The sequence below is a fragment of the Aulonocara sp. 'chitande type north' Nkhata Bay genome, linkage group LG1, assembly GCF_057382095.1.
Source record: "Aulonocara sp. 'chitande type north' Nkhata Bay isolate Kocher_YH1m ecotype deep benthic linkage group LG1, A_spYH_male_GT1.1, whole genome shotgun sequence".
Taxonomy (NCBI): Eukaryota; Metazoa; Chordata; class Actinopteri; order Cichliformes; family Cichlidae; genus Aulonocara; species Aulonocara sp. 'chitande type north' Nkhata Bay.
In genome coordinates this window covers 19639287-19665968 of record NC_141344.1, presented here as the reverse complement: position 1 = coordinate 19665968, position 26682 = coordinate 19639287, and the positions used below count along the sequence as shown (strand labels likewise).

Genomic DNA, 26682 nt, shown 5'->3' with positions numbered 1-26682 from the left:
TGCGGTTGCAGCTGACTATTGTCTCTGGAAACAGAATTAACACTTTTTTAATCCTTCTGTATTATATTAACATATAAAATAACCACGCTACACACTGCTCAAGCCTTGTAAGTCAACGGTGATTGTTTAAACATCTTCAACAGTAATAGTAATCTATTTAAAACTGATGGGCAACAGTTTTCTGTAGAATAATTATTTTAACTTTTGATACTTTATTTATAATTTGCCAATAATACAGTTTTATGTAGTTAGGGGTTTATAGTATTTTATTGGTACTTTTGATAAAGGAATCATTCTTAAAAAAAACCTCCTTTGCTACAGAAATAACTTGAGAAGTAATAAAATTTCACAATTCTTCAACCACAAGTGCTCACCATCCACCCCAAGCACCTCTTGCCTTATTACAAGAAAGGAAAAAAAATTATAAGAGCAGGCATTCATTTGTTTAAATAAATAAATAAAATATTTTAAAAATGTTTTACCTTTAAAAATACTCCAGGTAGTTATTATGGCTCATGTGGTCCAGATAAAATAAAGAACCACATAAAAATGCAGTTCACATATATTTAGTGATCTTTCGATAGTTTGCTTTATTTTCTATCGTTGTGCAACACTATTTCATTAGCTTTGTAACATAACAAATGTTTCCAGATGGCACATTCACTTATAATAAACTGCTAATATGCAGGGTGAATGCACCATTTCTACTTATTTGCCTTTAAGAGATCAAAGTATAACACTGTTTTGTAACTTTATAATTCTCAGAAATACCTTGAAGAATAAACATCGTAAAACAAATGAACAGCAGTATTGCTTTTTAAATGAGAAGACGTGCACATTCAAGGCCATACAAAAAGTATGCTAGTTTTGTTTGGACAAGAGATATTTGTTTATACTGTGAGAGAGCAAGCCTAAGGTTTGGACTCTGTGTCCTGAAGGGGAGTGGCTCCTTGTAGCAGAGATATCATGCTGTTTTTTGTCAGTGGAGTGCATGAAGAGACCCACAGGAAGAACTGTAAACCTGAGGGTGTTTATGGCTGTCTTAAATTAGTAACCAGCAGCTTGCCCAAGCATACACTTCTCCTAATGTAATTACAAAACTGATCAGTACTTTAGACCCTTTGAGTTTTTACCAGTCCCAGATGTAGTGTTTCTTTACCTCCCAAAACCCCAAGACCTCTAACTTCTTGTTTGTAGTACTGGCCTAGATTTACCTAACATTTGCACTAAAATATTGTATCAAATACCCACGTGCATACAAGTGACCCAACAGGAGAGTAACTTTGTGTTTGATAGTCTACAGCTGTGTCTACAGCAAAGAAAAAAAAAAGAAATAAAACATATCTGTCAGTTTTTAGATAAACTGCATAAACTCTACACTTGAAACATGTTCTTAGAGATTAATTAATGCTTTGAGATATTTCTACATTCCTTCATTCAGTGTCATCGTAATTTAGAAAGAAAAATATTTTAAATGCCATATTTTACACTAAAAAATAGAGACTTTTAATGTTTATTCCAGTTGACAAAGAACATTTTAGTCCATTAATTTTTAAATGAAAAAGACAGACAAAAACAAACTTGAATGATAAATATTCTATATGGTACAGCTAATAACACAGCAACAATATTTATCCAAGCCCTTATGAAAATGTGTGTGAAACTCTATTTTTAAAATATGGTGGACGGAGAAGGTGAATTGCAAAAATATTCCACACTCCTGATGACAAATGGACAGTAACAGAACAGATATACATGCAGACTATTCATAGTCGCCTCACAATGAACCACTTGACTGCGGTGGGGGCTTTGGCACCTCTGTTATTCATCTGGCACAGTCACCATCACAACCTATTCTGACACCAAATGTAAAGTCCAACTGCCCTCCAAATCCCTCCCAATTATAAAAGGTCCTTGAGTTGCTGTTTTGCCCCCTCTCCAGCTCCTGTCTGATTACTGAGTGTGGGGTGAGCTGCGCAGGCAATCAGCCGCAAAGCGCAGCGGACCAAAAGGACTGGGGGAAAAAAAAAAAAAAAATCCAAAACACTGCAAAAAATAAACTAAAGGGAGACTACTGGACCGCAATTACAGGCCATCCAGTCAGGCCTCTGCTCCAGCACTCAAGAGCTGCCGTGATTTCCGACAGAAAAGGTTATTAGTTTTTATTGGAGGAAATAGATGCTGGGTGGCTTTAAATGGCACAGTAATGCGGTGGGGTGGGGGCATGGGGCGGGGTCTGGAGGGAGGCCTCATGACCCAGGTCTCCCAAGAGTCCCATTGCCCTGCCAGAGAGACACACAGAAGCCATCACACACCCGCTCCCCTACCCTCAACCTTTATGCCCTACAGCTCCTGCGTTAACTCCAAAGCTCTGGCCTGGTCTTCAGCCGTGACCTCAACCTGTACAACTCACTTCTTATTTTTCTCTTTGAAAACACAAGCATCATTCCTGATTTGTCTAAACCATCACGTCTTTCTCTGTCCAAACCTCACAGGCGAAAGGAATTTTTTTTTTAAATTATCATTGTTTTTAACATTTTATCACACAAAAATATTAACCACAGAACAAACCAATAAAAGCAAAATTAATTCATTTGAAATAAATGTAAAGGGACCAAATCTTTTCAGGTTGTCATTGTCTCTATGATAGCGGTGGCAGATGTGAAAACATTATCACTAAGCATGGCGGCTGTGTGTTTGGTTGGCCAGCTGTAATGATTGACTGCAGACTTTTTGTCATGAGCACGTGTGTCTGCGACTCGAGAAGGAGACGTATGCAAGCGTATTTGCCTTTGTGCTAGGCTGACAGTGTGTGTACTCTGCTGTGTGTGCCGTTATTTTAAAATGTGTAAGCTATGATGTGCCTGAACCAGATGAAGTGTACTCTGCAGGAGCTGGTGTTTCAGTGTCCAGTATATAAATCATGCTTTTATCAGCCAAAGGAAAAAAAAATACTGAAATGTTTTAATGCTTTTACTACTCCGTGGATATGATCCAAAAGCTCAGTCTTTAGGTGTGTGAAATGTAGTGACTTTGATTGTAATGTGTGTGTGTGTCAAAATATGCCACTGTATGTCAAAGTAGATAATACGCTAATGCAATCTTTTGTGTGAGCATGTGCGTGCATGTGTGTTTGTCTTCATTGTGCTTGCTGTCCATACACCCTTACCCTAATCTGTATTCAGGGCAGGTAGGCTCCAGCACGGACCCACAGCTCAGTAACTAATGGAGGGGCTGATGGGAGCCTGATGACGACCACAGGGCCATTTGTGTACACACAGACACACACATACACACACAGTGCACATATACAAACACAAACACTGGCAATTTCCAGGCGCAGCTGTAACCATCATGTAGCTAGTAGCCTAGCAAGTTAATTACACTAACCATTTAAAATTGGTGTTTTTTTGTTTTGTTTTTTTATTTGGTGAGCAACCGGTACAATCTGATACATTTTTTTATCATCTTTCTGAGCAACAATTATAGCATCATCCTTTTTCTTGCGTTGATTTTGCTGCTGCTGTTTGTTCCTGCTACTTTTTTCAGATTTCGGTCTTTAATTGCTTCCACTACAAACTTTTCTAGCGAACCACTGCCCCTCTAAGTTGATTGCCAGGAAGTGCAGGGAATTAGAAAATTAATGTCACACAGGGGTCACTGCATTAGAGTGGCATGCACATAAACTCTCAAAATGCGCTTGCTCTTTTCATATTGCTGGAAAACCTGCGACTAAAGCTTTACATAGGCGCTTGTAATGACTATATGTCTCACTACCACTGCAAGTGCACAACCCCGTTAGGCAAAGATTAAAACAGAAACCAAAAGCTTACCCGCTTACCCGAGACAACAAAAAAATATTGTTGTGTGTTGACCCTATCTATATATACACACATACACAATGATCTCTTCTGGTTGACTCTCATTTTTTTCTTGTCTTTTCCTGTTTTCTCCTCCTCCTCCTCCTCCTCCTCCTCCTCCTCTGCTGAGCTTGGGCCAAAGAGCTGACAGGCAGTGACCTAGGAGCCTTTAAGGCTCCAAGGGAGAAAGGTAATGGGCCCAACCCGGAACGCACTCTCACTCTCTACACACATGGGGCTGCCGGCTGCTTTGATCCAGTAGCCCCTGCTTGGGTCTCCTGACGCCTGGTGAGGAAATTCATAGGAACAACTGGAAGAGGCCAGTGTTTATTCAGCTCCTTTAATGAGCAGGGAGACAGATTATCGGGGGCCTAAATCTCCCCAAAAAAATACAGGGAAAGAAAACTGCTGCTCCTTCCAGATGTTGCTCTAAAACCAGTCACTCTGAAAGAATCCGAGTGAGAGCGAGAGAGAGAGAGAGAGAGAGAGAGGGATGGTTTGATTATGCAAGATGGTGGGACTTGTGGTCAGCAGGAGAATTTCCTTTTGTTTTCTCTGTTCTTGTGTCTGTGCAGATGTGGGAGCTGGCCAATCCTTTCTGGGTGAACCCAGAAGACAGCAACCGCCCAGGCACAGTGGGGAAATCCAGGGGCTCCGAGGGGGAGTTTGCAGGCATGTGTTATTTTGTTGAAAGGGGGGGTATTTGATGGTGTAGGTAACCAAAGCTCTCAGGCATAAAGCTTTACTTTAAACAGTTTGTGCTGTCTCAAAGGGAAAAAAAAGAAACTATTTCCTGAGCTTGTCATATGACCCCCAAATGTGTTATTTTTTCTGTTTTTACACATAGCCTCTTTGTTATCCTAATTAAGATAGTAAAGCAAGTGACGTAGGATCCGACGTGCTGTGCGAAGCCTGTCTGTCCTGGGAACTGAAAGAGAAGACTGATCCACACATGACCCAGCACATGTCTACAGTCTGTAGAAAAGAAAAGGAGCGCCTCTCTGCCTACAAGAAGACTTAGACTGTCTGTCAGGCTCTTGACCCTCTTGCCTGAAGACTCGCCAGATCAATACACCTCTCTATTGTCAAATCATTTAGGAGAGGATTACGGGTCAGCCACTGGTCACAGATCCTCACACACACAGGACAAAGGTCAGTCCGTGCTGCTCATTTACATGTTATTCACACACATCGGCTCTTGCTAACCTGTGGTACAGACTTGTAGTGGAGTTCGATCTGGCTCCAGTCATTTCCTCAACCTTTTTCATGATGTCACACTTGCAAATTAGCCCCTTCCCTGTTCTATACAATCAGACCATCCTTCAGACCAATGATGTGCTACAGTAAACCTTCTAGGTTCAAGTTCAGGGCAGTGATAGAACTCAGAGTTCAAGAGAGGTGTACTGTGTGTGTGTTTGTGTGTGTGCTATTAATAGGTCAAGTTTATTAAAGAACTGCATGCAAACTTGAAGATGCTGATCAAATAACCCTGTAATGCTTGTTCATTCACGTGTATAAAGAACCAATCTATATGATGCATGTGCAACAAAACAAATGATCATGTTAATACAGTAAGTCTTTTTCCCAGCTATAAAATTACACTTGAGCACATTATTGAATTACACTAAGTACAATTTTACTCGTGTTGAATTAGAAGCAACTGTTTAAATCACCACTTACATTACAACCCTATAATATAATCTCATAGCAACAAGTTGTTTTAATATAATCATCAGCTTGCCTTAACATCAGTCCAGTTCTGAAATGAGTTATTTAAAGTTAGAAATATGTATCAAGGATTTGTGAGGACAATGGCTTTTTTTAGACTTAGATAGCTGCACATCATATTGGCTATACATTACCTGTGTTTTCTGTTACATTCATTGCTTCTTTGTCTCTTTTCAAAACTTGGAAAAATATAGACAGTTACACTCACCGATCACTTCATTAGTAACACTGTAATAGTACCCGTTTTCCTTCAGAGCTCTCTTTGATTCAACAAGGTAATGGAAACATGCCTCAGAGATTTTGGTCCATATTGACATGACGGCATCACACAGTTGCTGCACATTTGTCATCTGCACATCAGTGATGTGATTCTCCTTTCCACTGCAACCCAAAGGTGTTCTAATGGAGCAAGTATTGTCATCTCATTGACATGTTCAAGAAACCCAAGAGATGATTTGAGTTTTCCTGCTAGAAGCAGCAATCAGAAGATGGGTAGACGGTGGTCATAAAGGGACGGACACTCAGGTAGACAGTGGTGTTTAAACGATGCCCAAATTGTGCCAAGAAAATATCACAGCATTACACCACTACCACCAGCCAGAACCACTTATACAAGAAATTATGGATCCAAGCTTTCATGCCATTTGTACCAAATTATGACCCTATCATCTGACTACAACAGAAATCGAGACTCGTCAGACCGATTTTGGTGAGGGCGTGTGAAACGTAGCCTCACTTTTCTGTTCTTAGTTCTTTTCTTTCTACTGCAGTAGCTCGTGGTGTAAGGTTTGATGTGTTGTGTGTTCAGAGATGCATCTTCTGCCTACCTTGGTTGTAACGAGTTGATATTTGGGCTACAATTGCTTACCTATCCCCTCAAAGCAGTCTTGCTATTCGCCCCAAACCTCTGGCATCAACCTCTTGCATTTTTTCCCAGAGAACTGCCACTCACTGCATATTTTCTCTTTTTCAGACCATTTCCTCTAAACCCTACATATGGTTTTGTGGGAAAATCCCAGTGTATCAACAGTTTCTAACATAGAGTCAACAGTCAACAGTTTCTCAGATCAATCTCACTAACACCAACAAGTGTGCCATGTCTAAAGTAACTTGGATCATCTTTTTTCCTTTCTGACACTTGGTTAAACTTCTGCCAGTCATCTTGACCATGTATGCATCCACGTATACATACACACGTTTCTCCCATTTAACTGACTGATAAGATATTTGCATCAACAACCAAATGAACTGGTGTACCTAATGAAGAAGCTGGTGAATGTATATAGTTTACCTGTTGGTAATTTTATGCAAAACTTTAGTCAAACTGACTTTTGGAGTGAAAAAAAGGACATGGAAAGCCTGCAGTATTCAAACAATTTTTTGAGCCAAGCTAGGAACCTTCCAATTCTAAAATTAGAAATTTTCAACACTCTTCCTTGCAGTTCAGTTCAACCTCTGACATATTTTTTAGACTGTCTGGCACACACAGCATGTTCAAGATCTATCCACAGATTTTTAATGATACTCATGTCATGGTACTGTCAGGGCCAGTCCAAAAGGCTCTGCTTATAATTTTTAAGTAGTTCACGGTGAATTTTGAGGTACACTTTAGATCACCGAGTTAGTTTCAGTTTCTTGACTAACTGCATGATATTTTTATCCAAAAGCTCCATGTTTTTGTATTATCTTAGTATTAAGCTTAGTATTTCCTTTCTTCAAACTCACCTTTGGTAATTGTCATTAAAAAGCTAAGTTTTAAGGCCTTTTGTCCAGCACTTATTTCTAAAATGACTCTGGCTAATTCACATGATGCTTTTCATATTTCAAATTATACCTTTTTTGAACAGGTTGCTGCTAAGATTTAGTAGACCCTATTTGTGTATCATTGCTTCATAGCGCAATTGCATATCACTACTCCCGAGTCAGGAGCTACACCTTTTAGCAGTTCCTCTGCAATCATACAAATTTTTTGCTTTCCCTTTCTGCCCAGCAGGAACGCAGTTTTATCTGAAAGTTTTCTCGGTCTTAAAGATCTTCTTACTTCCACGGTTCCGGCAATTTCTTAATGACATTTTGGACAGTGGAAATTGCAAGGTGGAAGCGCTTTGATATCTTTTTATAGCCTTCCTCTGCTTTGTAGACATCAAATAACTTCATTTTCAGATCCTCAGTCAGTTGCTTAGAGGAGCTCATAGTTGTTGACTGTTACCACAAGGTCTAAAGAGTCAGAGAATTGATCAAGCTCTGTACTGTCATCAGCTGACAATTCCTAAGGACAGCTCTTCACCTGCCCTACAAGTCCTAACGAGTCAAATAAGGCCTGACAAGTTTATGAAGTCTGAGTTTACAAGAGTCTGAACTTTCTAAATGTGCCACATATTTGTTCAGTTTTTCTTTTCTTTCTCTCCTTTTTTTATCAGTTGTATGTCTTTTTATTAGATTGGTTGCAAAATGTGTAGTTTCATCAATCTTTTGCATACAATATTATTTATTATGAGCACAGTAGAGTTTACGCAAGTAACATCATTTACAATAACAAAAGAACCCATTACATGTTGGAATTAATTAAAGATGTACCTATAAGGGTGTGTCAATAAGACTGACTGCATACCATCTCTTATTGTTTAAACACATAAAGCTTTATCTGATACTTTTTTCACTCAAGTTTTAAAGGGGTTACTCTGAGATTTCATATAACAAAAATTCAAACTTTTCTCAAAGAAAGTACTCCCTCTAAAGTCTCATACATGCTCTGAAACTACAATGAAAGAAAGACAATTTTAGAAGGAAACACTTACCAACTGTGAAACAGAGAGAAGCTTCCTTCACAGTCCTGCAAAACAGAAGAGAGGTGCATCATTGTTCACAGTCTTCAGTTGTGTACCAATCAAACAGATATCTGTAAAGGATCAAACGTTAACCACACAGTTCACTGTTCTCATTAGTTTATTACAATTACTATCAATAAGCATTTGCCAGCAACCTTCTTAGTGGGCAATATTATCTTCCCAAGGCTGTACTAAGCTTGCAACTTATATGCGAGTGGAAAAAAACAGAATAATCTGGGAAATCACAGACAGCCATTATCATTACATTGTCCTGTTGCACTCATTTTGTCTGCAGGCTCTGTACTGTTTGTTAAGAAATTATATTACAACCTGAGGGATAATAAAAGGACACTATGCAAACATGTGTTGCATAAAATACAGAAAAAGCCATCTAAAAGACTTTCTCTTTCTCAGAAAAGAGGAAGTCTCAGAGAAGAGAAAACAAAAAACTACTCTTCTTTTTATACACCCATTGCCTTCTTTTAACATCCAAACCGCAAACACACTCCAGCTCATTGTTCCTTGCTCATCCAAAATGTAGGTCTCCTATTCAGACCATTCGTAATTAGCAATTCTGAGCAGAGAAAATAATTTCATCTCTGCATGCTATAGTGTATACTGTACTCGATTGGACCCACAAAACACTGCGCAATCAAATGCAAACAGCTTCGAATAAAGCCTTTTCTCCACTGGTATCAGAGAAATTGCATCTTCATTATGCTTTTATACGTCTTTCCCTTTGTGTTTGTGTTGTGTAATTGTGAGAATGACACGCGCCCTTCGTCCCGAGCACTGTGCCAAAAGCAAACCCTACTAGTTGTGTCTGTGTGGCCATGAAATTCAAGCTTGAGGTTGAAAAGACAGTTTTCAAGCAGGGAAATCTCAACCTTGGAAGCGCAACCTTGAAAACAATTTTCTTTCTCCTTTCATTTATTATGAAATAATTACTGACAGCACAGCAGATTCCTCAGTGAACAGTACACCATAGTTTAATTTTGGTGAACAAGCCAGAGCTTAGAAAGCATAATTGCTCTACACTCTGTGGCAGCAGAAAAGTTTTTGCCTTAAGATACCATGAATAAAAACAGATTAATTTATAAATAAACGTAATATTAAAAGTTACACACGACACGCTGAATTTACAACGGTCATAAACTAATCTAAACAATTCCCTGCGGTCGAGGCATTGAAAGTTTACTTGAAATGTTTAAATGTTATTAGACATTATCAACAGTGAACTAACACTTGCCCTCTTCTATGTATAGTATAGTGATGATGCCAATCAGACTTTAACCCTTGCCCTTAGACAAAGTAAAGGCATCCATTCCCCTGACTCCAGGTCAGTAAGTAAGCATGTATTTTTGGATGCCGGCTGCTGATTGTGTATGTACTTTAATAAGCAGGCTGCAGGTCAGTCAGATTTATGGGCCCATGGTGGGGTGGAGGGACCAGACTCCCTTGGCCTCCAGCTTCCCTCTGCGCCATTACGCCAGAGTGAGATATAGTGGGATATTGATCCCAATGCCACTTCATTTCGCAATAACTATTACATGATATTCTCCCGGGCTGCACGTGTCTTCTGATTTATGCTGCCTTGCTATTTACATTAGCAGTAAGTGTTTTTCTATACCAACTGAGGAGGGTCTTACAGCCCCACGAATGGACATGTGAACATTCACATTCCATACCATACATGTTTTTGCTGCCTTTGATGCCTTTTTTCACGGTAGCGGGGGTGCTTAACACAGCACTGCCTGCTAGGTGAGACATAAACATATTGAAGAATACATCCCAGCCTTCATTACAGTTGCACGATTGACCTTGAGGCAATGTTATTTTCTGCACTATATCTTATTTAAAATACCTGCTTCATTATAGCCACACTTTGGAACACTATTATATTCAGGAACACAGTTTGAATTATTTCACAGTATTCGTTCTCACACGCTTGTCAGGGTAGCGTATAGTCAGCATAAAGAGAGCAATCACAATAGACATGATTGCTACGTCTACGTAGAGAAACAAAATCATTATTTGTGTTAAATTGTGTAGATATTTGCATTTAAATCTTATATTTGTGTCCAATTGATTAGTAGTACGCTACCCGACATGCTGCAAGTAGCTCGAAAAACCAAAACATGCAAAAATTCAAATAGAAACGTTCCCATTTACAATGTGCTTCTGTGTGCTTTTTTTTCTAGTGGAGAAAAAAACACATGGAAAAAAAAATGAATTCTGTAAATTTATTTTGATTATGTCATATGAAAGAAATTGTCATCATGATCAGAACAATTAGGATAAGCAGCCTGTGCCCCCCAGAGTTCCCACCATTGGCAGCTGCGTACTCCAGAGCTGGATCTTTGCCAAAGTGGCTTTCCACGCAGCACCAGGCTGGTGCAGATGTTTGTTTACACACACAGGAACGCTGTGCTGGTGGCAGAAAAGCAGACACGAACGGGGAGGAACGATGGAAGACAGACCTTGTATAACGCTGGCATTCCCACAGGCAGCCTCCACAGGGGGGCCTTCGCCTCAGATGCTGTCAGTGCTACATGGACCACAACAAAAAAAACCCCAAAAAACAATAGGACTAATGACCCTTAATTGCTCTGGAGCTGTTTAAAATCAGATGAGCGTCACATAAGCTGGAGTATGTAAATCAAATCCCCCACCTCTCCCCACTCTGCCCCCTAAGCTCTCTCCCCTGGCACAATAAAGTCTTTTTCTCATAAGGGGGCGGGCAGCTTAGCAGGCTCGCTGCCAAGTGAGGGGAGCTGGCAAGCGTGGTAATGTGGAGACACTTGTTGCTATAACGCTCGCCTGTTACGCCAGCACATGGCAGAACTGGGGCGGCCGAGGGGCGTGTGAGAGGAGCAGATGGGCATACTATAGCCTCCACGTGCTTCCAGATTAAACACGGAAGCAGAAAGAAAGCGTGTTCTGCTCTCAGGTTTCAAAGCTGGCAGACACTGTGTGCATGTCCCATTCATTAATAGGGCCATTCATATGCAACACAAAGTTTGATTGTACACAAATGCCCCATTAGGGAGGAAGGGGGCAGTTGCCCGCGAGTGTTTGCATACGTGTTTGCATATCTTTGAAAGTGACAGCATTCACTTTGCGTGTGCTTAAAAGGATTGTGTTAGGTTGAGTTGAGTTTGGAGATTGAACACTTAAATTGGGTTGGGATAAAAGAAAATTTAATGGAAGATTTTTTTAAGAGTTTCACAGAGATTACGCTGCTGTTTGTTAGCATGCTCACACTGTGCATTCTGAGCTTATTTGGCATACAGCATACAGTAAATCTGATTAATTTTTGGAGAGTTTGGAGATGAAAACACATCTTTATCAAAGCAGACTGTAAATGACAGCGTTACTGGATAAACTGAGTTTAGTCATTGTCGATACTGTCTTTGCTGACTGAGCTACCAACCACGCAGATGGCTGGTAGCTCATTGAGAAGAGAGCAATGTCCTCTTGTGCCCCTGGTGTCCCACTGCTCCCACCAAACCCATTAACATCAAGCCATGATGCCTTTCTTATACCTGCGTGCTCGTCTGCTATGTGGAGTTTCTAGTGATTTAAACACAGCAACAAACCTGTCCAATTTTCAGAGTGACATTATTGATAGCCTGTCTCTTCAGATTGTAGGTAACTGTTAATGGTTGTTTTATGGTGCATGTGTCCAACATGATGTGCACATTCTTTCTCGTCCTCTCTCCCACTGTGTCTTTTCCTGTTTTATTTGAGTGCAATTATTACCTCAAGATCACTTTTATACATTTATTTAAAGAAAAAAAAGCCTTCTTCCTATCCAGTAACACTCACAAAAAAAAACCTTTCAGGAAAATGACCTGTGAAGCACAGCTGCAAAACCAACTTTTTTGTCCCTGAATATATTACTGATCGCAGATTTTTTTTTAAATATATATATTATGACTCATTTGTTTGTAATATTCAAGTTAGCAGTGGCATAATATTTATTTCACTCTGCGACATAAAACTAAAGGATGATTCTTCTTGTCCCAGATTGAGCTGTGTAAAAAACTGAATAATAAAGTGGAAAAAGAATTAAATTCTACCGCAGCGAATTCGGGGCAATCTAACATCGATAAAGTGTGTTTCTGTGTCCGTGGTGGTGTTTTGAAAGGCCAGCTCCCCACACAGAGCACCACCTCCTCTTCACCGCTCCACTCTTTATCCACTCCAGTGTTTTCTCCCTGCGAACCTGTATCCCCTCTTGTCATGGATTAGCCTCCATACTTGCATGAACAAAGACTCAGTCAGCATGTGTTTATGTGTTGGTCCATGTGTTGTGTGAAGAGGAAATGTGTCTCCCACTTATGTCCAGATCTTAGAGGACCCCAATTTGTTAGGCATTAATCAGAACACCTGCTCAGAGAGCTGCCTGTGTCAGTGGCTCACTTTGTGTCCCAGTGGTTCCCTGACTGCCAGGCTTTTTGTTTCCCCACTTCAGCCATCAGTGTCATTTGAAATCAATTTAATGATTGTGCCTGAGACTGATTTGAGAATGCAAATGACGCACGGGGAAAAAAGAGAAAGCAATATACAATGAAAGAAGATAAGAGTGGGGCAAAAAGGCCAAGGAAAGAGGACTGTGCATTATTCCGGCACTAAAAAGCACGAATTCATCAAGTATTGTTCCAGCACGTGGGTGTAAACAAAAGAAAGAACAACAACAAAAAAATGAGAGAGAGAGAGGAAGAAAAAAGCTGAATTTAGCTCTACACCACAACAATGTCACTATCCTGCTGAAGGACAAAGCATAAAGAACAACGTTTGAGAAAAAAACTGAGTAAAACACTATGACAGGGCGAGGAAGACTAGGTCAAAGAGAGGCCAGGAAAGAAAGGGAGTACAAGAAAGAGGTAGCAAAGGAAACAAATGAATAAATTCATGGGGCACAAAATGAAAAGAAAGATGGAGGGGAGTGGAGCAAAAAGAAGGGGCCTGAAGTCATCAGTGCAGATTTTTATTGTCCGGACACTGGAGGAGCACACAAAAGCACTGAGAAGATTCAATTAAGTATCATATGCAGTGACCTTATTGCCATGGTTACGGAACAGTGGAAAATATTAATCAAGCCTGCTACAAGCAAAAAGATGGTGGAAAGTAGAGATAGAAGGAAGACGGCAATGAGAGATGCAGGGTGGAAAAGACGGAGAGGGGACAACTGCACAGTCCCCATGCTATATGTGCTTGTGTGTTTGCTTGGTTTCATGTATTTTAATGAGTACAGCCGCAAAGGTTCATGACTGTCCCAACCAGGCTTTGAATATCAATATGCATTATTGAGTGTGACATTTTTTGGTTTAAAAAAAAAGTATTTATTTATTTATTTTTTCTTTAACAGTGCCACCATCAAACCTCAAAGGTTCACATTTGCACAAAAAGGAGTCACAAATGTGAAATGAACTCAATTCAGAACCCATTTCATACGGGGTTAAACTCACTTCACAGCTCACAAAGATTTGTTTTAGCTTCCTTTCTGTATCCCAGGTTGAATTTTATGTGGCCCAGTGTCTGCTGAAGCTTTTTTAGTGAGGAAATAAAACAATCCATCTACATATCTACAATCAATCACACAAGCCCGTATCCATTAATAACACAACTTGCAAATGTTTGCCACATGAAAATGAAATGTTTTCATCCATCAGTGTGCTTCGTGTTAGTGTGTGTGTGTGTGTGTGTGCGCGTGTAAGGGTACACTTACACACGGTTCTAAATAAATCCTCTAAAAACCAGTGCTAGCATATTGTTACAGACTCAGACAGCAAAATTATGACGATCATTTTCAATCATATTCCATTATGATGTTCCTCTCAGTCACATTTCCCTGCACACTGCAGAAGGGGAAAGTTGAAGATTGTTCTGTTTGATGAAGCTGTAGAGTGTTTGCTCGCTGTCTGCAGGGACTGTCTTGAAAACAATCTATCTGAAACTCCCCCGCTGAGCAAAATGTTAAATAAACAAAGACGGGGATAAACAAAATCCCTCCATTTCAATGTCACTGAGAAGAAAGCCAACATTTTTATGCTGCGATTGTGAACAGGAGGTGGCAGCCATAACTAGATCATCATTTAAACTCTGGACACATGGTGAAATGATTATTTTGCTCAAAAATAGTTAATTATAAATATTGTAGCAACCGAGATATAATTGCTGCACTTGCGTCAGCCACGAGGCGGTATAGTAATTCTCCCAACTCATGGGTTCCCTATTATGGCCTTGCTTGTGGAAGAACTATTTTAGATCTCTCCTGATCCTGTTATTGATATTATTTTATTCTAAATATACTGTCCTACTTTGTACTAGTTCAGATTTTTGGAACTCTCAGGGGTAGAGAGTTAAAAAAAAGTTCCATAAAATTAAATGTGTTATCAGTCTAACTGTCTATCTATCTATCTAGACAGACAGACAGACAGACAGACAGACAGACAGACAGAGAGGTATAGACAGATAGAGCTACTTATGGCAGCAACACAGCCATTCATACATTATATGCTTTACTTTGATTAACTCCATATTTATCTGCAGTTATATGCAGTTAACACAGAAAGTTGAAGTCTGAATCAGAGCAGAAGCTCCAATATCCCGATGCTAAGGATGGCTGAGCTTTCTCCATAATGGCTCTTTTCCCGCTTAACAAAATTAAGCAAGGCACTTGAGTTGAATATTTTAAGTCTCAATTAAAAATGTGACTTGCTTTTATTTGAAGTGTGTGAATTTATACTTCCCATGTTTCAATTAATTGTTAGAAATACTGCACTCACTCATCCATGTTGATTGCGCTATTTTTTTTTCCCCCGCTCTGGCATGGCGTATGTGGTTAATTAAGGACTTAAATGAATAATCCCAAAATGTTCATTTGATTTTGTGTCTCTACTCACCAATAATCGAATAATCATTTCAGCCCTAAATTACAGCTGCATGTGATAGCCAGACTGCTAGCACACACACATGTTGTTTATCCTCTTCTAGGCGCTGCACTGAACTTCTTTGTACCGAATCAAGATCAACAAGTTACGCCACAACTTGCAAAGTGGTTGCAATCTCCCGAGGTATGTAATTGTTATGCCCATAATGAAACATTTAAAAAAAAAAAATTCAATTAAATTTTGCTTTCATTGACGCAATAATTTCTTTTTGAACTTTCAACACTTTGATAAAAGAATTGTATTTATAAAAGCTTGTGCAAGCTAACCGTTTTATGCGTGATTTGCAGAGTGGCAAGCAATGGCCATGCAGGAAATTGGCCAATTAAGTCATAACTGAGTGATTTGAATTCAACAGTAGTTCAGTTCTCTGCCTGCTCTAATCTGGAGTCCTACTCTCTAGCAGAGGCGGCTACAAGAACCTACGGGTGAGGCGCAAGCGTAGGTGTAACAGGAGAAGGCCCGAGCAGGGAGGCAGTTAAAGTGCCTGATGTGACCATGACCACTTCCAGAAACAATTTAATTCCACAGCTTCAGCCATCTCCAGCTGATCTACTCCTCCAAGGTCATTAACTGTGCCACAGAAGGTCACATGATTAATGAGTGACAAACCCTCTGGTGCAATAACGTGTATGAACGTGGCCCATTAATTAGACAGAGGGGCCAAAGAGAATGAATGGCCAGGGACAGCTTGGCCCCCTCACAACCCTGTCCCTTCCAGACACCATTTTTCATTTTCATCTGCACAAACAGACAAAACCGCGAGAAAGAGCACTCATAGTATTCCAAAAATACCACACATGCCATGAAAAAGAAATCACCTTAACATAAATTCCTTGCAATAGTGTGATTGTTGTTTTTTTTATATACACACGTTAACTAAAGAATGTACAGTACAATTATTAAGACATCAATCAAACAGACAATTAAAAGCCAAGAGGCTTGCTGCGTTTAAATGTTTGTGGTTCAGTGAAACTAAAAGGGTCCAAATGGCCCTCAGAAGAGCTGTGTGCACTGGATTCAGGTTGATCTGGGTATCAAGCATCTGAATGTTATGTTGTTGCAGTCCTTTTTCAGGACTATGATAAGCACTCTGCATTACTGAGGGCAATCTCCAAGAGGAAATGAAACATTCTGCTGCCACAGACTGGCTTTATTGGAAGACAACAAGTCCGGCCTCTCAGGATATACAGATCAGGAGATTTAATTGATGCTGACCAACTGTCAATGTACTCCTATTGCTGGAAAAAAAACAAGAGTGTTTAACACTCTTCCATTGTAAACAGTTTTCATTTCTCAGTCTAATCAACTTAATGCAATTCCAATAAGTCCATTTCTTAGAGTGGCCTTGTTGATTTCAAACCTCATAGCCTTTCGTTTTATTTTCACCAGCGCCAACAAATGTAATAGCCGCTAAGTATATTGGGCAATAATATACAAATGCTCTACATTCAGTGCATGCATTTCAATTTTACCTTGAGGTCATAGCATTATGGATATACCCCAATGGGGTCATTAATCATAAATACAAACACTGTATGTAATAACAACCAGTGGGGAGAAGCAGACTTCGGGGGAAGGTTTCAGAAGAGGACTTGTACAAGACCAGGGGACACAGTGGTTATCTGTGTAAACAAATCTCATCAGTTCACCCACTCCACCTGGGTCAATGTTTCCCCGAGCTGGCACACAGTCAGGCAACATGTACACAGAAATACACATTTACGATTGTCATTGGCCCAGAAACATAATAAGGAGTGACAGGGTGAGCCCAAATCACTCAGAGTACAACCAGGAAAACAACATCTTTTTGGAAACAGGGTAAATATGCGCTGGGATATGTGTGTTTGTGTAATGATGTTGTATCGTTATATGAATTCTGGGTCATAGAATATTTATCCGAAGTTATGAATATGGAAGGAAAGTAATTTAAGAGACATGCTGGTAATAAACATAAATTTGAAAGGTACTGCTGACATTTTTTACACAATTTTTTTTATAAATGAAAAATAATAAGAAAAAAAACCTTCTTGCGTCTTATCAAGCATTCAGAGAACCCTTTGACCCTTCTGAATAAAAGCATCTCTCTGGAGATTTGACACACATCTCTCAGCACAGATCTGAAGACAGTCATGAATGTTGTTTGCCCTCTGATATATTTTTAATATTCAGATCATATCAAATATGTCCTCTTTCAATAATTGATCTATCTATCTACTAGCAACATAACACATGCTGGGATTTGGCATGTGATTTCTATGCCTCAGTCAGTATATCTTCTTCCCCTCTATTCAGTATGATAAGGAGGGCACCGGCTGCTCTCTAGATGTGATTTACTTGGCCAAGGGATATACCCTCAGCGCGTGCCAACAAACCCTGTGACCACAAACTGTGGGTCAGTAACACTTTACAGCTGCCTTTTCTTGTCTCTGGGATCAGAATCAAATGGCGCCGCATATAAGACAATGACTCTACTATGTTACAGCATGTGTTTCGATATGTTTTAGTTTTGTTGTATTTCGGCTCAATATCTGTTCAAGATATCAAATAATTCAAATACAAGCCAGTGCTTCTTGACAAAGACGCCTTCGCTTACAAAGGTCATGCGTGCACTTGGGCGTTTTGTGAAACGAAAGCCCGTAAAACAAATGACGTGTAAGATATGTGCAAAAAACATTTTTCTTTCTAAAGGAACATGGTGCAACACAAACATATCAGAGCCTAATGGAGTGAGTGTTTTTCATCCTGTCTTTGACCACCAGCATCTCCTGTGGTGGCTCATTTCCTTAGTGCAAGAGGTTCCCACCCTCCATCGCAGACGGGCTTCAGGGGGCATGGTGGAGAGAATACGAGATGGAGGGAAGGAGCAAAGTAGAAGAGGGAAGCCATGCTGGGAGAAAGGAAATCTTCCATGTGCAGAAGCAGAGTGGCTAGAGGACATTTCACGCTAATGGCGGCCGGGCCAATTGAAATGACTGCAGCACTGCATGATTTGAAGGTCAGGAGACAGAGGATTATATTCCAGTGGTGGCGGAGGAGGATTGGAGGAGTAAAATGGTACCTCCCGCCCCTCCTCCTCCCCCTCCTCCTCCTCCTCTCCTGAATTATTGCAGAACAGCCAAGATGGAATCAACATAGCACCAAACCCCAGCATCATTACTCTTACACCCAGCACAACATCAAGCACATAGCATTGCTCTGGTCTTCCCCGTGCATTCACATCATCGCGAGAATCTCCATTTGTGATTTGAAACAACACAACAAAACCATCATGCCCACTCTGCCACACGCCGTGTTGTTTTTATCATGTACTGTAACCAAAACAAACTAATAGAAAATTAGATTTTTTATGCCATGTCAGTTAAACATAAAAAATAAAAACAAAATATTATACCTAAAATAACAATTTTGCATGTGAAGGCCAATGCATGATAATTTGTTTTGTTTAGTTTTTTGGAGTAAGATGCCAGTGCTCTTATTGTTATCCGCGAGAAGACATGATGATAAAAGAAAGATTTGAATGTCCTCTTGAAGACATGGATGACACAGTAGATAAAACACTGAGGCTGGAAAAAGCACCGTCTTTGGTCAGGCTTATAGATGAGTGTGCAAAAGTTACTCACACGTGAGAAAAGCATAAAGTGATTACGCACATGACTGCAGTAATAAGCTGTAATAAGATGTAAAATGACCATACACATTTACTCCAGACATTGTGCAAAGCAAGCCAATGTGACTACATCCCGCTTCCTATATGCAAGCAAACATGGAAACAACAACAAATGAGGCAACAAGGACGTCAAGCAGAATTTCATAAATCAGGGACATTAATGTAATTAAACTAATTCCCTGTAGGCATCAGCTTCTCTATCTGCTTGATGTGATTTCAGAACTTCTTGAGGCTGTGCAATTTTTCACAGTCCCCATTAGACACTGCGCACTGTCTGAGGAATTCTGACCATCAAAGCAAATCAGACTTACGGATGCACCTGTTTCAGTCAGACAGAAAAAAAAAAACGCCGTCTAAAGCAGCAGTGACGTTTCTTTAGATGCAGCCATTTCCTGTGTCAGTAAACACTTTATGTTTGTAAGCAGCATCCAATCCCGGGTGCTCTACAGCACCACAGCAGAGAGGTGGATAGCTTATAGGAAGGGGACAGATGTCACTCTTTGTACAAAGCCAATAGAGTTTGTAACATCGAAGGACTGAAGCAAAGACACTAGCTACCATGCCAGCATTCATATGCTAACAAAAGCCTCAGAACCAAATGAGTGAATTTAAACTCAAATATCTTGCATTGCTCTATTGTGGTGTGCTATAAAGCACTGTTCACACAAAAGGATAGGAAAAACAATGGACCTTAAGCTAATATTGCTGAACCTTCTGCAGCCAGCATGTGAAAAAACAACAACAAATGTGTCTATTTAGTATATAAAGAGAAGGAAGGAAATTAGAACTTAAAGTGTATGAATATTTAGTTCATAACAAACTGTATCAAGCATTATAGGGTTAATGTTGACTTAAATAAAAAGAAAAATCATCTTAACATTTTAAAAATTTTGCATTCTGACAATGACAAATTAATTTTGATTTAAAAAAAAAAGTTCCGCTTTCCACAACTTGTAATTTATTCTTTCAAATAAAAATTATAATAAAAAAGTAAGATTTTTATGCATTTAAATCAAAATGAGATTAATGAAAGAAAGATAAATATGTTTTTGTTTTTGTTTGTAATTACATTAAATTAAAGTCACATTACGAAGTTTAGGCAGTAACTTTATTAGAAAAAATATTAATTAGAATAAATGTTTTTTTTCGTAAGCATACCACATCAGTGGTGTACAGGGTGGAGAAACACAGGCTGTGATTTTGCTACATTTCTCCCCCGCTGACTACTGTGCTTGTAAAACTCCAGAGGAGATAACAGGCAACTAGGGTAGCCCAGTCAATCCAGTGCATGTTTGAATGGCTGACCATGTTAAGCTCTTAAAGCAGGCATTAATCCAGGATTTTAGGAGCAGAGCTAAGTTTGGCACGTTATCATGGCAAGGCCCAGACCTTAGACGGAGTTCAATCACTATGCAGAACCACTCACAGCCTCAGTCACACAGGCCTCAGACATGACTAGCACTGCAGCTGGACTGGAATGAAATAGTAGGTGTGCTAGAGACACAAAAAGTTTTAAAATTCTTGAAATGATCAGTGAGTCTATGACTTTCCCCTTAAATATTTTTAGTTTATCTTAAACTGAAGTGCAGATATATATAAAAGTATTACAATTAACACCCAGGGTAAGGGTAAGAGTTTTATCCAACTAGGCACTTCATCTATAGTATGAACACAGATGAAGCGTCTTTATTCTGTAACGTATGGTTGCGAGGCATACCCAAAGTAGTGGCTCCCACAGAGCCTGAGTGACCTCTCTGGCCAGCCTCAGTCTCTACGTTAGCGTCACACCTCCAGATGTACACAGTCCAGAACAGAGCTAAGCACGCAACCCAGCACTCCCTGCTCTGCTCGACTCGAGATACACACATACCAGCTCAGATCAACATCAAAGATAGTTGTGCAGACAAACATATTAAGAGCTGACAGCCTTGACCATGCATCTGCAAAAGTAGCATCATCATGATTTAGCAGTGGACAAATACCCATCGGGCAACATGACAGCGGCGAGCACACAGTCACGTGGCTGCACGCACATACATACACATGCGCGCACCAGTGTTAGGGTGCAGAGAGCCTGGGCCAAGGCTTAGGACAAGAACATGGGCTTAGGAAACTGGGTGTTTGTTGGCAGATGGGGGATATTAGGGGCTGTGTGTTGACTTATAAATCTTCCTGCACAGTGTAGGACCTGACTTATCATCTGACATATGAAAAAATACCAGAGAAGCAGTAGACAAAAAGAGAGGAAATTAAATGAGAGCGGTATAAAGAATGGGAGGAAACCAGTATTGTAGCAGGCATCTGTTTTCCTCCTCATCCTCACCCATAAACACAATCTGTATGTGGAAACATACACACCACATGTCAGATCTGATTCATGTTTCTACATTTATTCTTCTTGTGTCTTGAGCACAACAGTAGCTAACCGCCCGGCTAATACACATGTCAAAAATAGTCTCGAACACTTGTAAGAATACCAGCTACTTCCTGTGTGGATTTCTGGAGCTTAGAATCTGGATCACCACTATCTGAAACCCTTGATTTATGCACGAGTCTCTGCCGTTTTACTGACGAGAGAAAGATTTCTATTGAAATTTATCAAAACTTTCAAAGTAGTGGTCTCCTCAACACAAAGGCAAAAAAAATATGGAACTGAGCCCTCTTTTATTTTGAAGTGTTTGAAAGAGTGGTGCAGTTTTTGGTTGTTTTTTTTTAAAGTAATGTGGTCAAGTGTCTTGAATTTATATGATATGACAACAAGAACATTTAAATATAGCATGCTCACTAACTAAATGTATGTGCACTCGCAAATGTATATCAGTTTATTAAGTACACTGACCTAAATATTTTGGAGTCTGAAATGTCATCTGTGAGATGGATCTTTCATTTAGGAAGTTAAAAAAAAAATTTCTTTAGATGGTTTTTAGGAAGCTCTAGATTTAACTTCAGAGTCATTTTGAGGCTGGTGATGTTGGTGCTTTTGAATAATATTGCATTATACTAAGAGGTGTTTAATGTTTTTTTTTTCCTGCCCTTCATTCCATTTATATGACTGAGAGTAAACTAAATTTGTATTTGTTATGAATATGCCCCCATAAAACTAAAAAAAATAAATAAAAAATGCCAAATTGATGCTTTAAATGGCTGTCAGTAAACACTGTGATTCTTTTGATTATTTGTATGCACGCTCTATCACCAAACTATCAGGGTTAATATTACTCTGAAAGTAGAAAAATAAAAATTGTTAAAGCCCACACTCACCAGAGTAAAACATATTTGATATTTTGAACACCTGCCCCTGAGCCATGTCAGCTCTGTAAGTGGACAGATAATTCTCCAATCAACACTTGTCAACTCGAAATAATTGCAACTGGAAAAAAAATCATCAGTTATTAACAACGGGAGAGTTGCTGTGCATGGTATTTGGGTTTATATGTGGTTTTTAGTGTGAGGAGTAAGTGAGGGATGGAGAGAGAGAGAGAGAGAAAGTCCAAATGGATTTTAGCCCTAGAATAAATCACTGTCGCCACAGAAACAGGCCGACAGCTGTGATGGATGGCTGAAATTTTTGTGTTGATGTCTTTAGTATTGCTGACAATTTGGTAGTCCAGGCTTTTTCACTTTTCCTGTGCTTGTGTGTGGCTAAACACATCTAAATTCTGGCACATGCTCATACCTACACATCAGTGTTTCACACCAACTCAAAATCTGCTTTTGGATGAACAATATCCTTTGCCAGATTTTTTTTCTTTTTGTGGGGGGCTCAATTCAACAAGAATTTCAAATTAAAATTTTGCAAACTTCCGGGCGTATATTCCAAAACCTTAAAAAAATTATTCAACGCCTCATTATCTGTAATATTCAATTTGCATTAAATGTTCAATTTACAAAAAGCATGTTGCATTGCTAAACTCAACTTTCTCTACTGAGACTGTGGAGACCATCTTGTGTGTGTGTGTGTGTGTGTGCACCGTAGTCACATGGTCTTTTTGCACCTGTATACACTGACCCTCTCATTGGGTAACATGCTGCCACATGACACAATGACGGTGGTGTGTTTGGACCATATACTGACTCTCTGTCTGTCAATGGCGTCTAATGGTAACGGCATCAACGCAAACTGAGGATAAAGGAAGGAATTTTTTTCTTTTTTGTTCATCACGACCGTCCTGTTATCTAGTCCACTATAGCCCTTCTGGGTGTACTCACCACACACACACACACACGCGCACACACACACACACACACACACACACACACACACACACACACACACACACACACACACACACACAAATGCGACTTGAACATTACTTTAAATTCTTAAATCTAAAAAAAATGCCCATAATACACTGCACAGTACATTTAGTCACTTATGCATAAAGTTATGTAAATACAATAATTCTATACCATTACATACACACATGCTAAACACACACACACCTGACACACACATGCACACACGCACGCACATGCATGCACGCACAATAAAGAACTGGGCCATTCTAAGCCAGCCCCCCCACATCTAGTGTTTCCATCTGCTCTCACCTGGCAGGATCAAAAAGAGCACACTTCCCACAAACTTAGAAAGATCAATACTTTCTCCAGCAAAACACAGCAGTCACAGCCTCAGTCCCAGCTTCACACTACTTGTACTCAAACTACTAAACACTCAAAGAAAGATTCCACAAAGCAGAAATTTAAAAAAAATGTACTGACCTTACTGTCTTATTTTCCTCCCTTTTCTCTCTGACGTCCAGTCCCCTCTTTTTCTTCTGCTGGTTCTTGTCCTCTAAACCTCTGGTCTAAGTAAGTCATGCAGGAGCTGCTTCCTGCTCCTGCTCAGCCCTACGCCACTGTATTAGTCTGATTTCACACTCTGCAGCCTAGCCTCCCGTCCTGAAGGGGACGGTGAATGTGCTGCTTATTTAGAAGCCGGCACGCACTACCTGGGCTTGTAGGCAGCTGTTTAAAGCACGAGGCAACATCCAGGGTGCATAATACCCCACACACACACACACCTTCTCTCTCCCTCTCGCTCAAACACACAGGCAAACACTCACTAGCTGGCTGGCCCACAAGATAGGGAAGAGCACATGCATACACACACACACACACACATGCACTCACACACACAAGTAAAGTGAAATACACACACATGCAAGAAGTCTGTCAGAGGTCTCTCTACCTTGGCTGGGATAGCAGGCAGTGTGAGAGTACACACACAGGCACACTGAGATGGGCTGGCCGCTCCGTTCTGTCTCCTTCTCTCTAAGTATTTAGAAGACAATTTCAACAAGGGATTGCTCCCAATCTACTAGTGTGATCCACATGGATGAGTTATAATATGCTTGCCACTCTCTCCCTCTCTCTTACCCCCCCTTCTTCCTCTGTTCCCTCTCTCTCATTCTCTGTCTCACTCTTTCGCTCTCATGCTCGTTGTTTTAGCCTATTATCGAGCCGTCACCGATTTCAGTTCAGGAGGAAAGCCTTCCCTTCTTGGATGCTATATTTCTCTTCACTCTAGATGTGCATGAGAAGGGGCCAAAGACTGACTCCACCTGAATGCGTATTAGTAAAATGCATTATTTATTACAAAGCTGCATTCATTTTTTTTTTTTCCTGATATGCCGGTGGACATGCGGGGGAAGGGAGCAGTTGTGGCGACTGCATCAGCAGCGAAGGGGTGTATTTGTTATATGTGTGTTTGGTGGAGGCTGGGGTGGTGGCAGGGGGGGCAGGGATGAGGGGTCAGGATTTGTGATAGCAGGGGTCTGAAGGGAGGTGAAAAGAATACATAAGATATGATTTTAATTTATTTATTTATTCAATGGCTGGGATTGCCTTATCATCCAAGGTGCTGCCTAATGACATCACTGCTGGCTCCAAGCTGTCCCAAATCACACTGCCACTCATTTTTTCATCAAAATGATTTATACCTTTGTGTGTGTGTGTGTGTGTGTGTGTGTGTGTGTGTGTGTGTGTGTGTGTGTGTGTGTGTCAGTGAAAGAGAAAAAGATAGATAAAGTACAAGCGTGAGGTGGACAGACAAATAAGCCTTCTGTATCAAGTGAAATTATTATAATAAAAATGATTTAAATAAAAATATTTACTATTAATATTATCCAAAAATCAAATTTACACAAAATTCATTCAACACAAGCAATTTCAACACAGAGTTTCAAACTTTCATAAAATAGGTGAAATGGTTGCAAATTCATAGTCAGACTGAGTCATATTTTTGAGTTTTAGCAATTTAAAAAGCATTAAACTTTTGATTTGAGCATATCCCTTTAAAGATGATCATATCTCATTACGTTTGGTGCTAAATATTCCAAAATTACTGCATCGCTCTATGGTATGTACAATAAAGCAATTACAATATTCACAGTAAATCATTTTTAATCTACAGTTCAATATCCCATTGACACATTTATATTGAAATGGATTTGATTAATTAGCATATGAATAATCATTTGATTTAACAAAGTTTTAACCAATTAATTAATTAATTAATAAGATGATCAATTTAAAATTACATACACACACACGCACAAAAAAAAATAACCCTTTTTGCTCCAATATCGAAGGGTTTTGTCTTTGTGTTTTAAGCAAAGAATTTTAAGAAAATATTTGTGATTGTAACAAAGCTCTGACAAAGCTTGAAGATATTAATAGAAACTACAATAAAACTAGTGTAAACTTAAAGTAAACTTAGTGTAGACATTGCAAACATCTGTAACACTGGGTTTCAGGGCCTGAAACACCAAACCCAAAACTCACTTCCTCCTGTTAATGTATGTCGAAAAAAAAATGAAATTTTGTGATGTAACTTAAAAAAGAAGATACGGGTTTTTTGTGTGCACTCTTTGTGTTAACTATAGTTTTAGTTTAGCTAATTTCATACTGTTGTAATCTAAACCACTACAAATAATTAATTATGAAAGAATGAGTTCAAATTTCTGTGTAGTATGAATGGCCAAACATTGAGTAATTAAGTTTAGGGCCTGCACTTACACATAAAGAAGACGGCGGGAGGGGGTGGAAATAGCTGTGTAAGCTGGAGTTGCCACGCTGGTCAACAGGCTGCTGCAATATGCACCCATGAGGGCAAACAGCCAGGCAGGAGTCATGACTGCAGAGTGGACCCCCAAGACTATGTCAGCACTATCAGCCTCCTCTCTCTCTCTCCCTCCAAGCAGGAGAATCACTCCAATACAACAGAAACACAAGAATCTCATCCAATCACTCAATATGTAGGCTGTGAGCCTCTGCTGAATACCTAATGATCATTTTCACCACATCGCAGCCTAAACTTGAACAGATTTAATATTTCTCATAAAAGATTTAAACAAAGATGCATTTAACAGCTAACACACACAGAGATACACACACGCACTTACTCAGCTTAAAATCCACAAAAGATATTGAAAGTTAATTGTTTACACAATTCATGACTATCCATGTGACCCTCACCGTGCTGCACTTTATTATACAGTCTAATTCAGTCTCCAGCTGCCTGTCCCCAGTAGAGCCTGTTAACTGCTTGGTCCTCAGCCACAGGATGCCCATCTTCTGTACCTGGAAAAGGAAATGATGTGGCCAAAGGCCCAGCTGGGCCATTCTATCACTGCTATTAG

The 26682-nt window shown here is 39.7% G+C and overlaps 1 protein-coding gene across 1 annotated transcript in view; it reads right to left on the bottom strand.

Annotated features, from left to right (window-relative positions):
- The window catches only part of zfhx3b (zinc finger homeobox 3b), a 330171-nt gene that overhangs the window by 186037 nt on the left and 117452 nt on the right, over positions 1 to 26682 (bottom strand). Inside the window, exon 4 of the mRNA XM_086287421.1 lies at positions 8387 to 8421. The gene's annotated coding sequence lies outside the window, so the exon portion shown is untranslated. The remainder of the gene's footprint in view (positions 1 to 8386; positions 8422 to 26682) is intronic.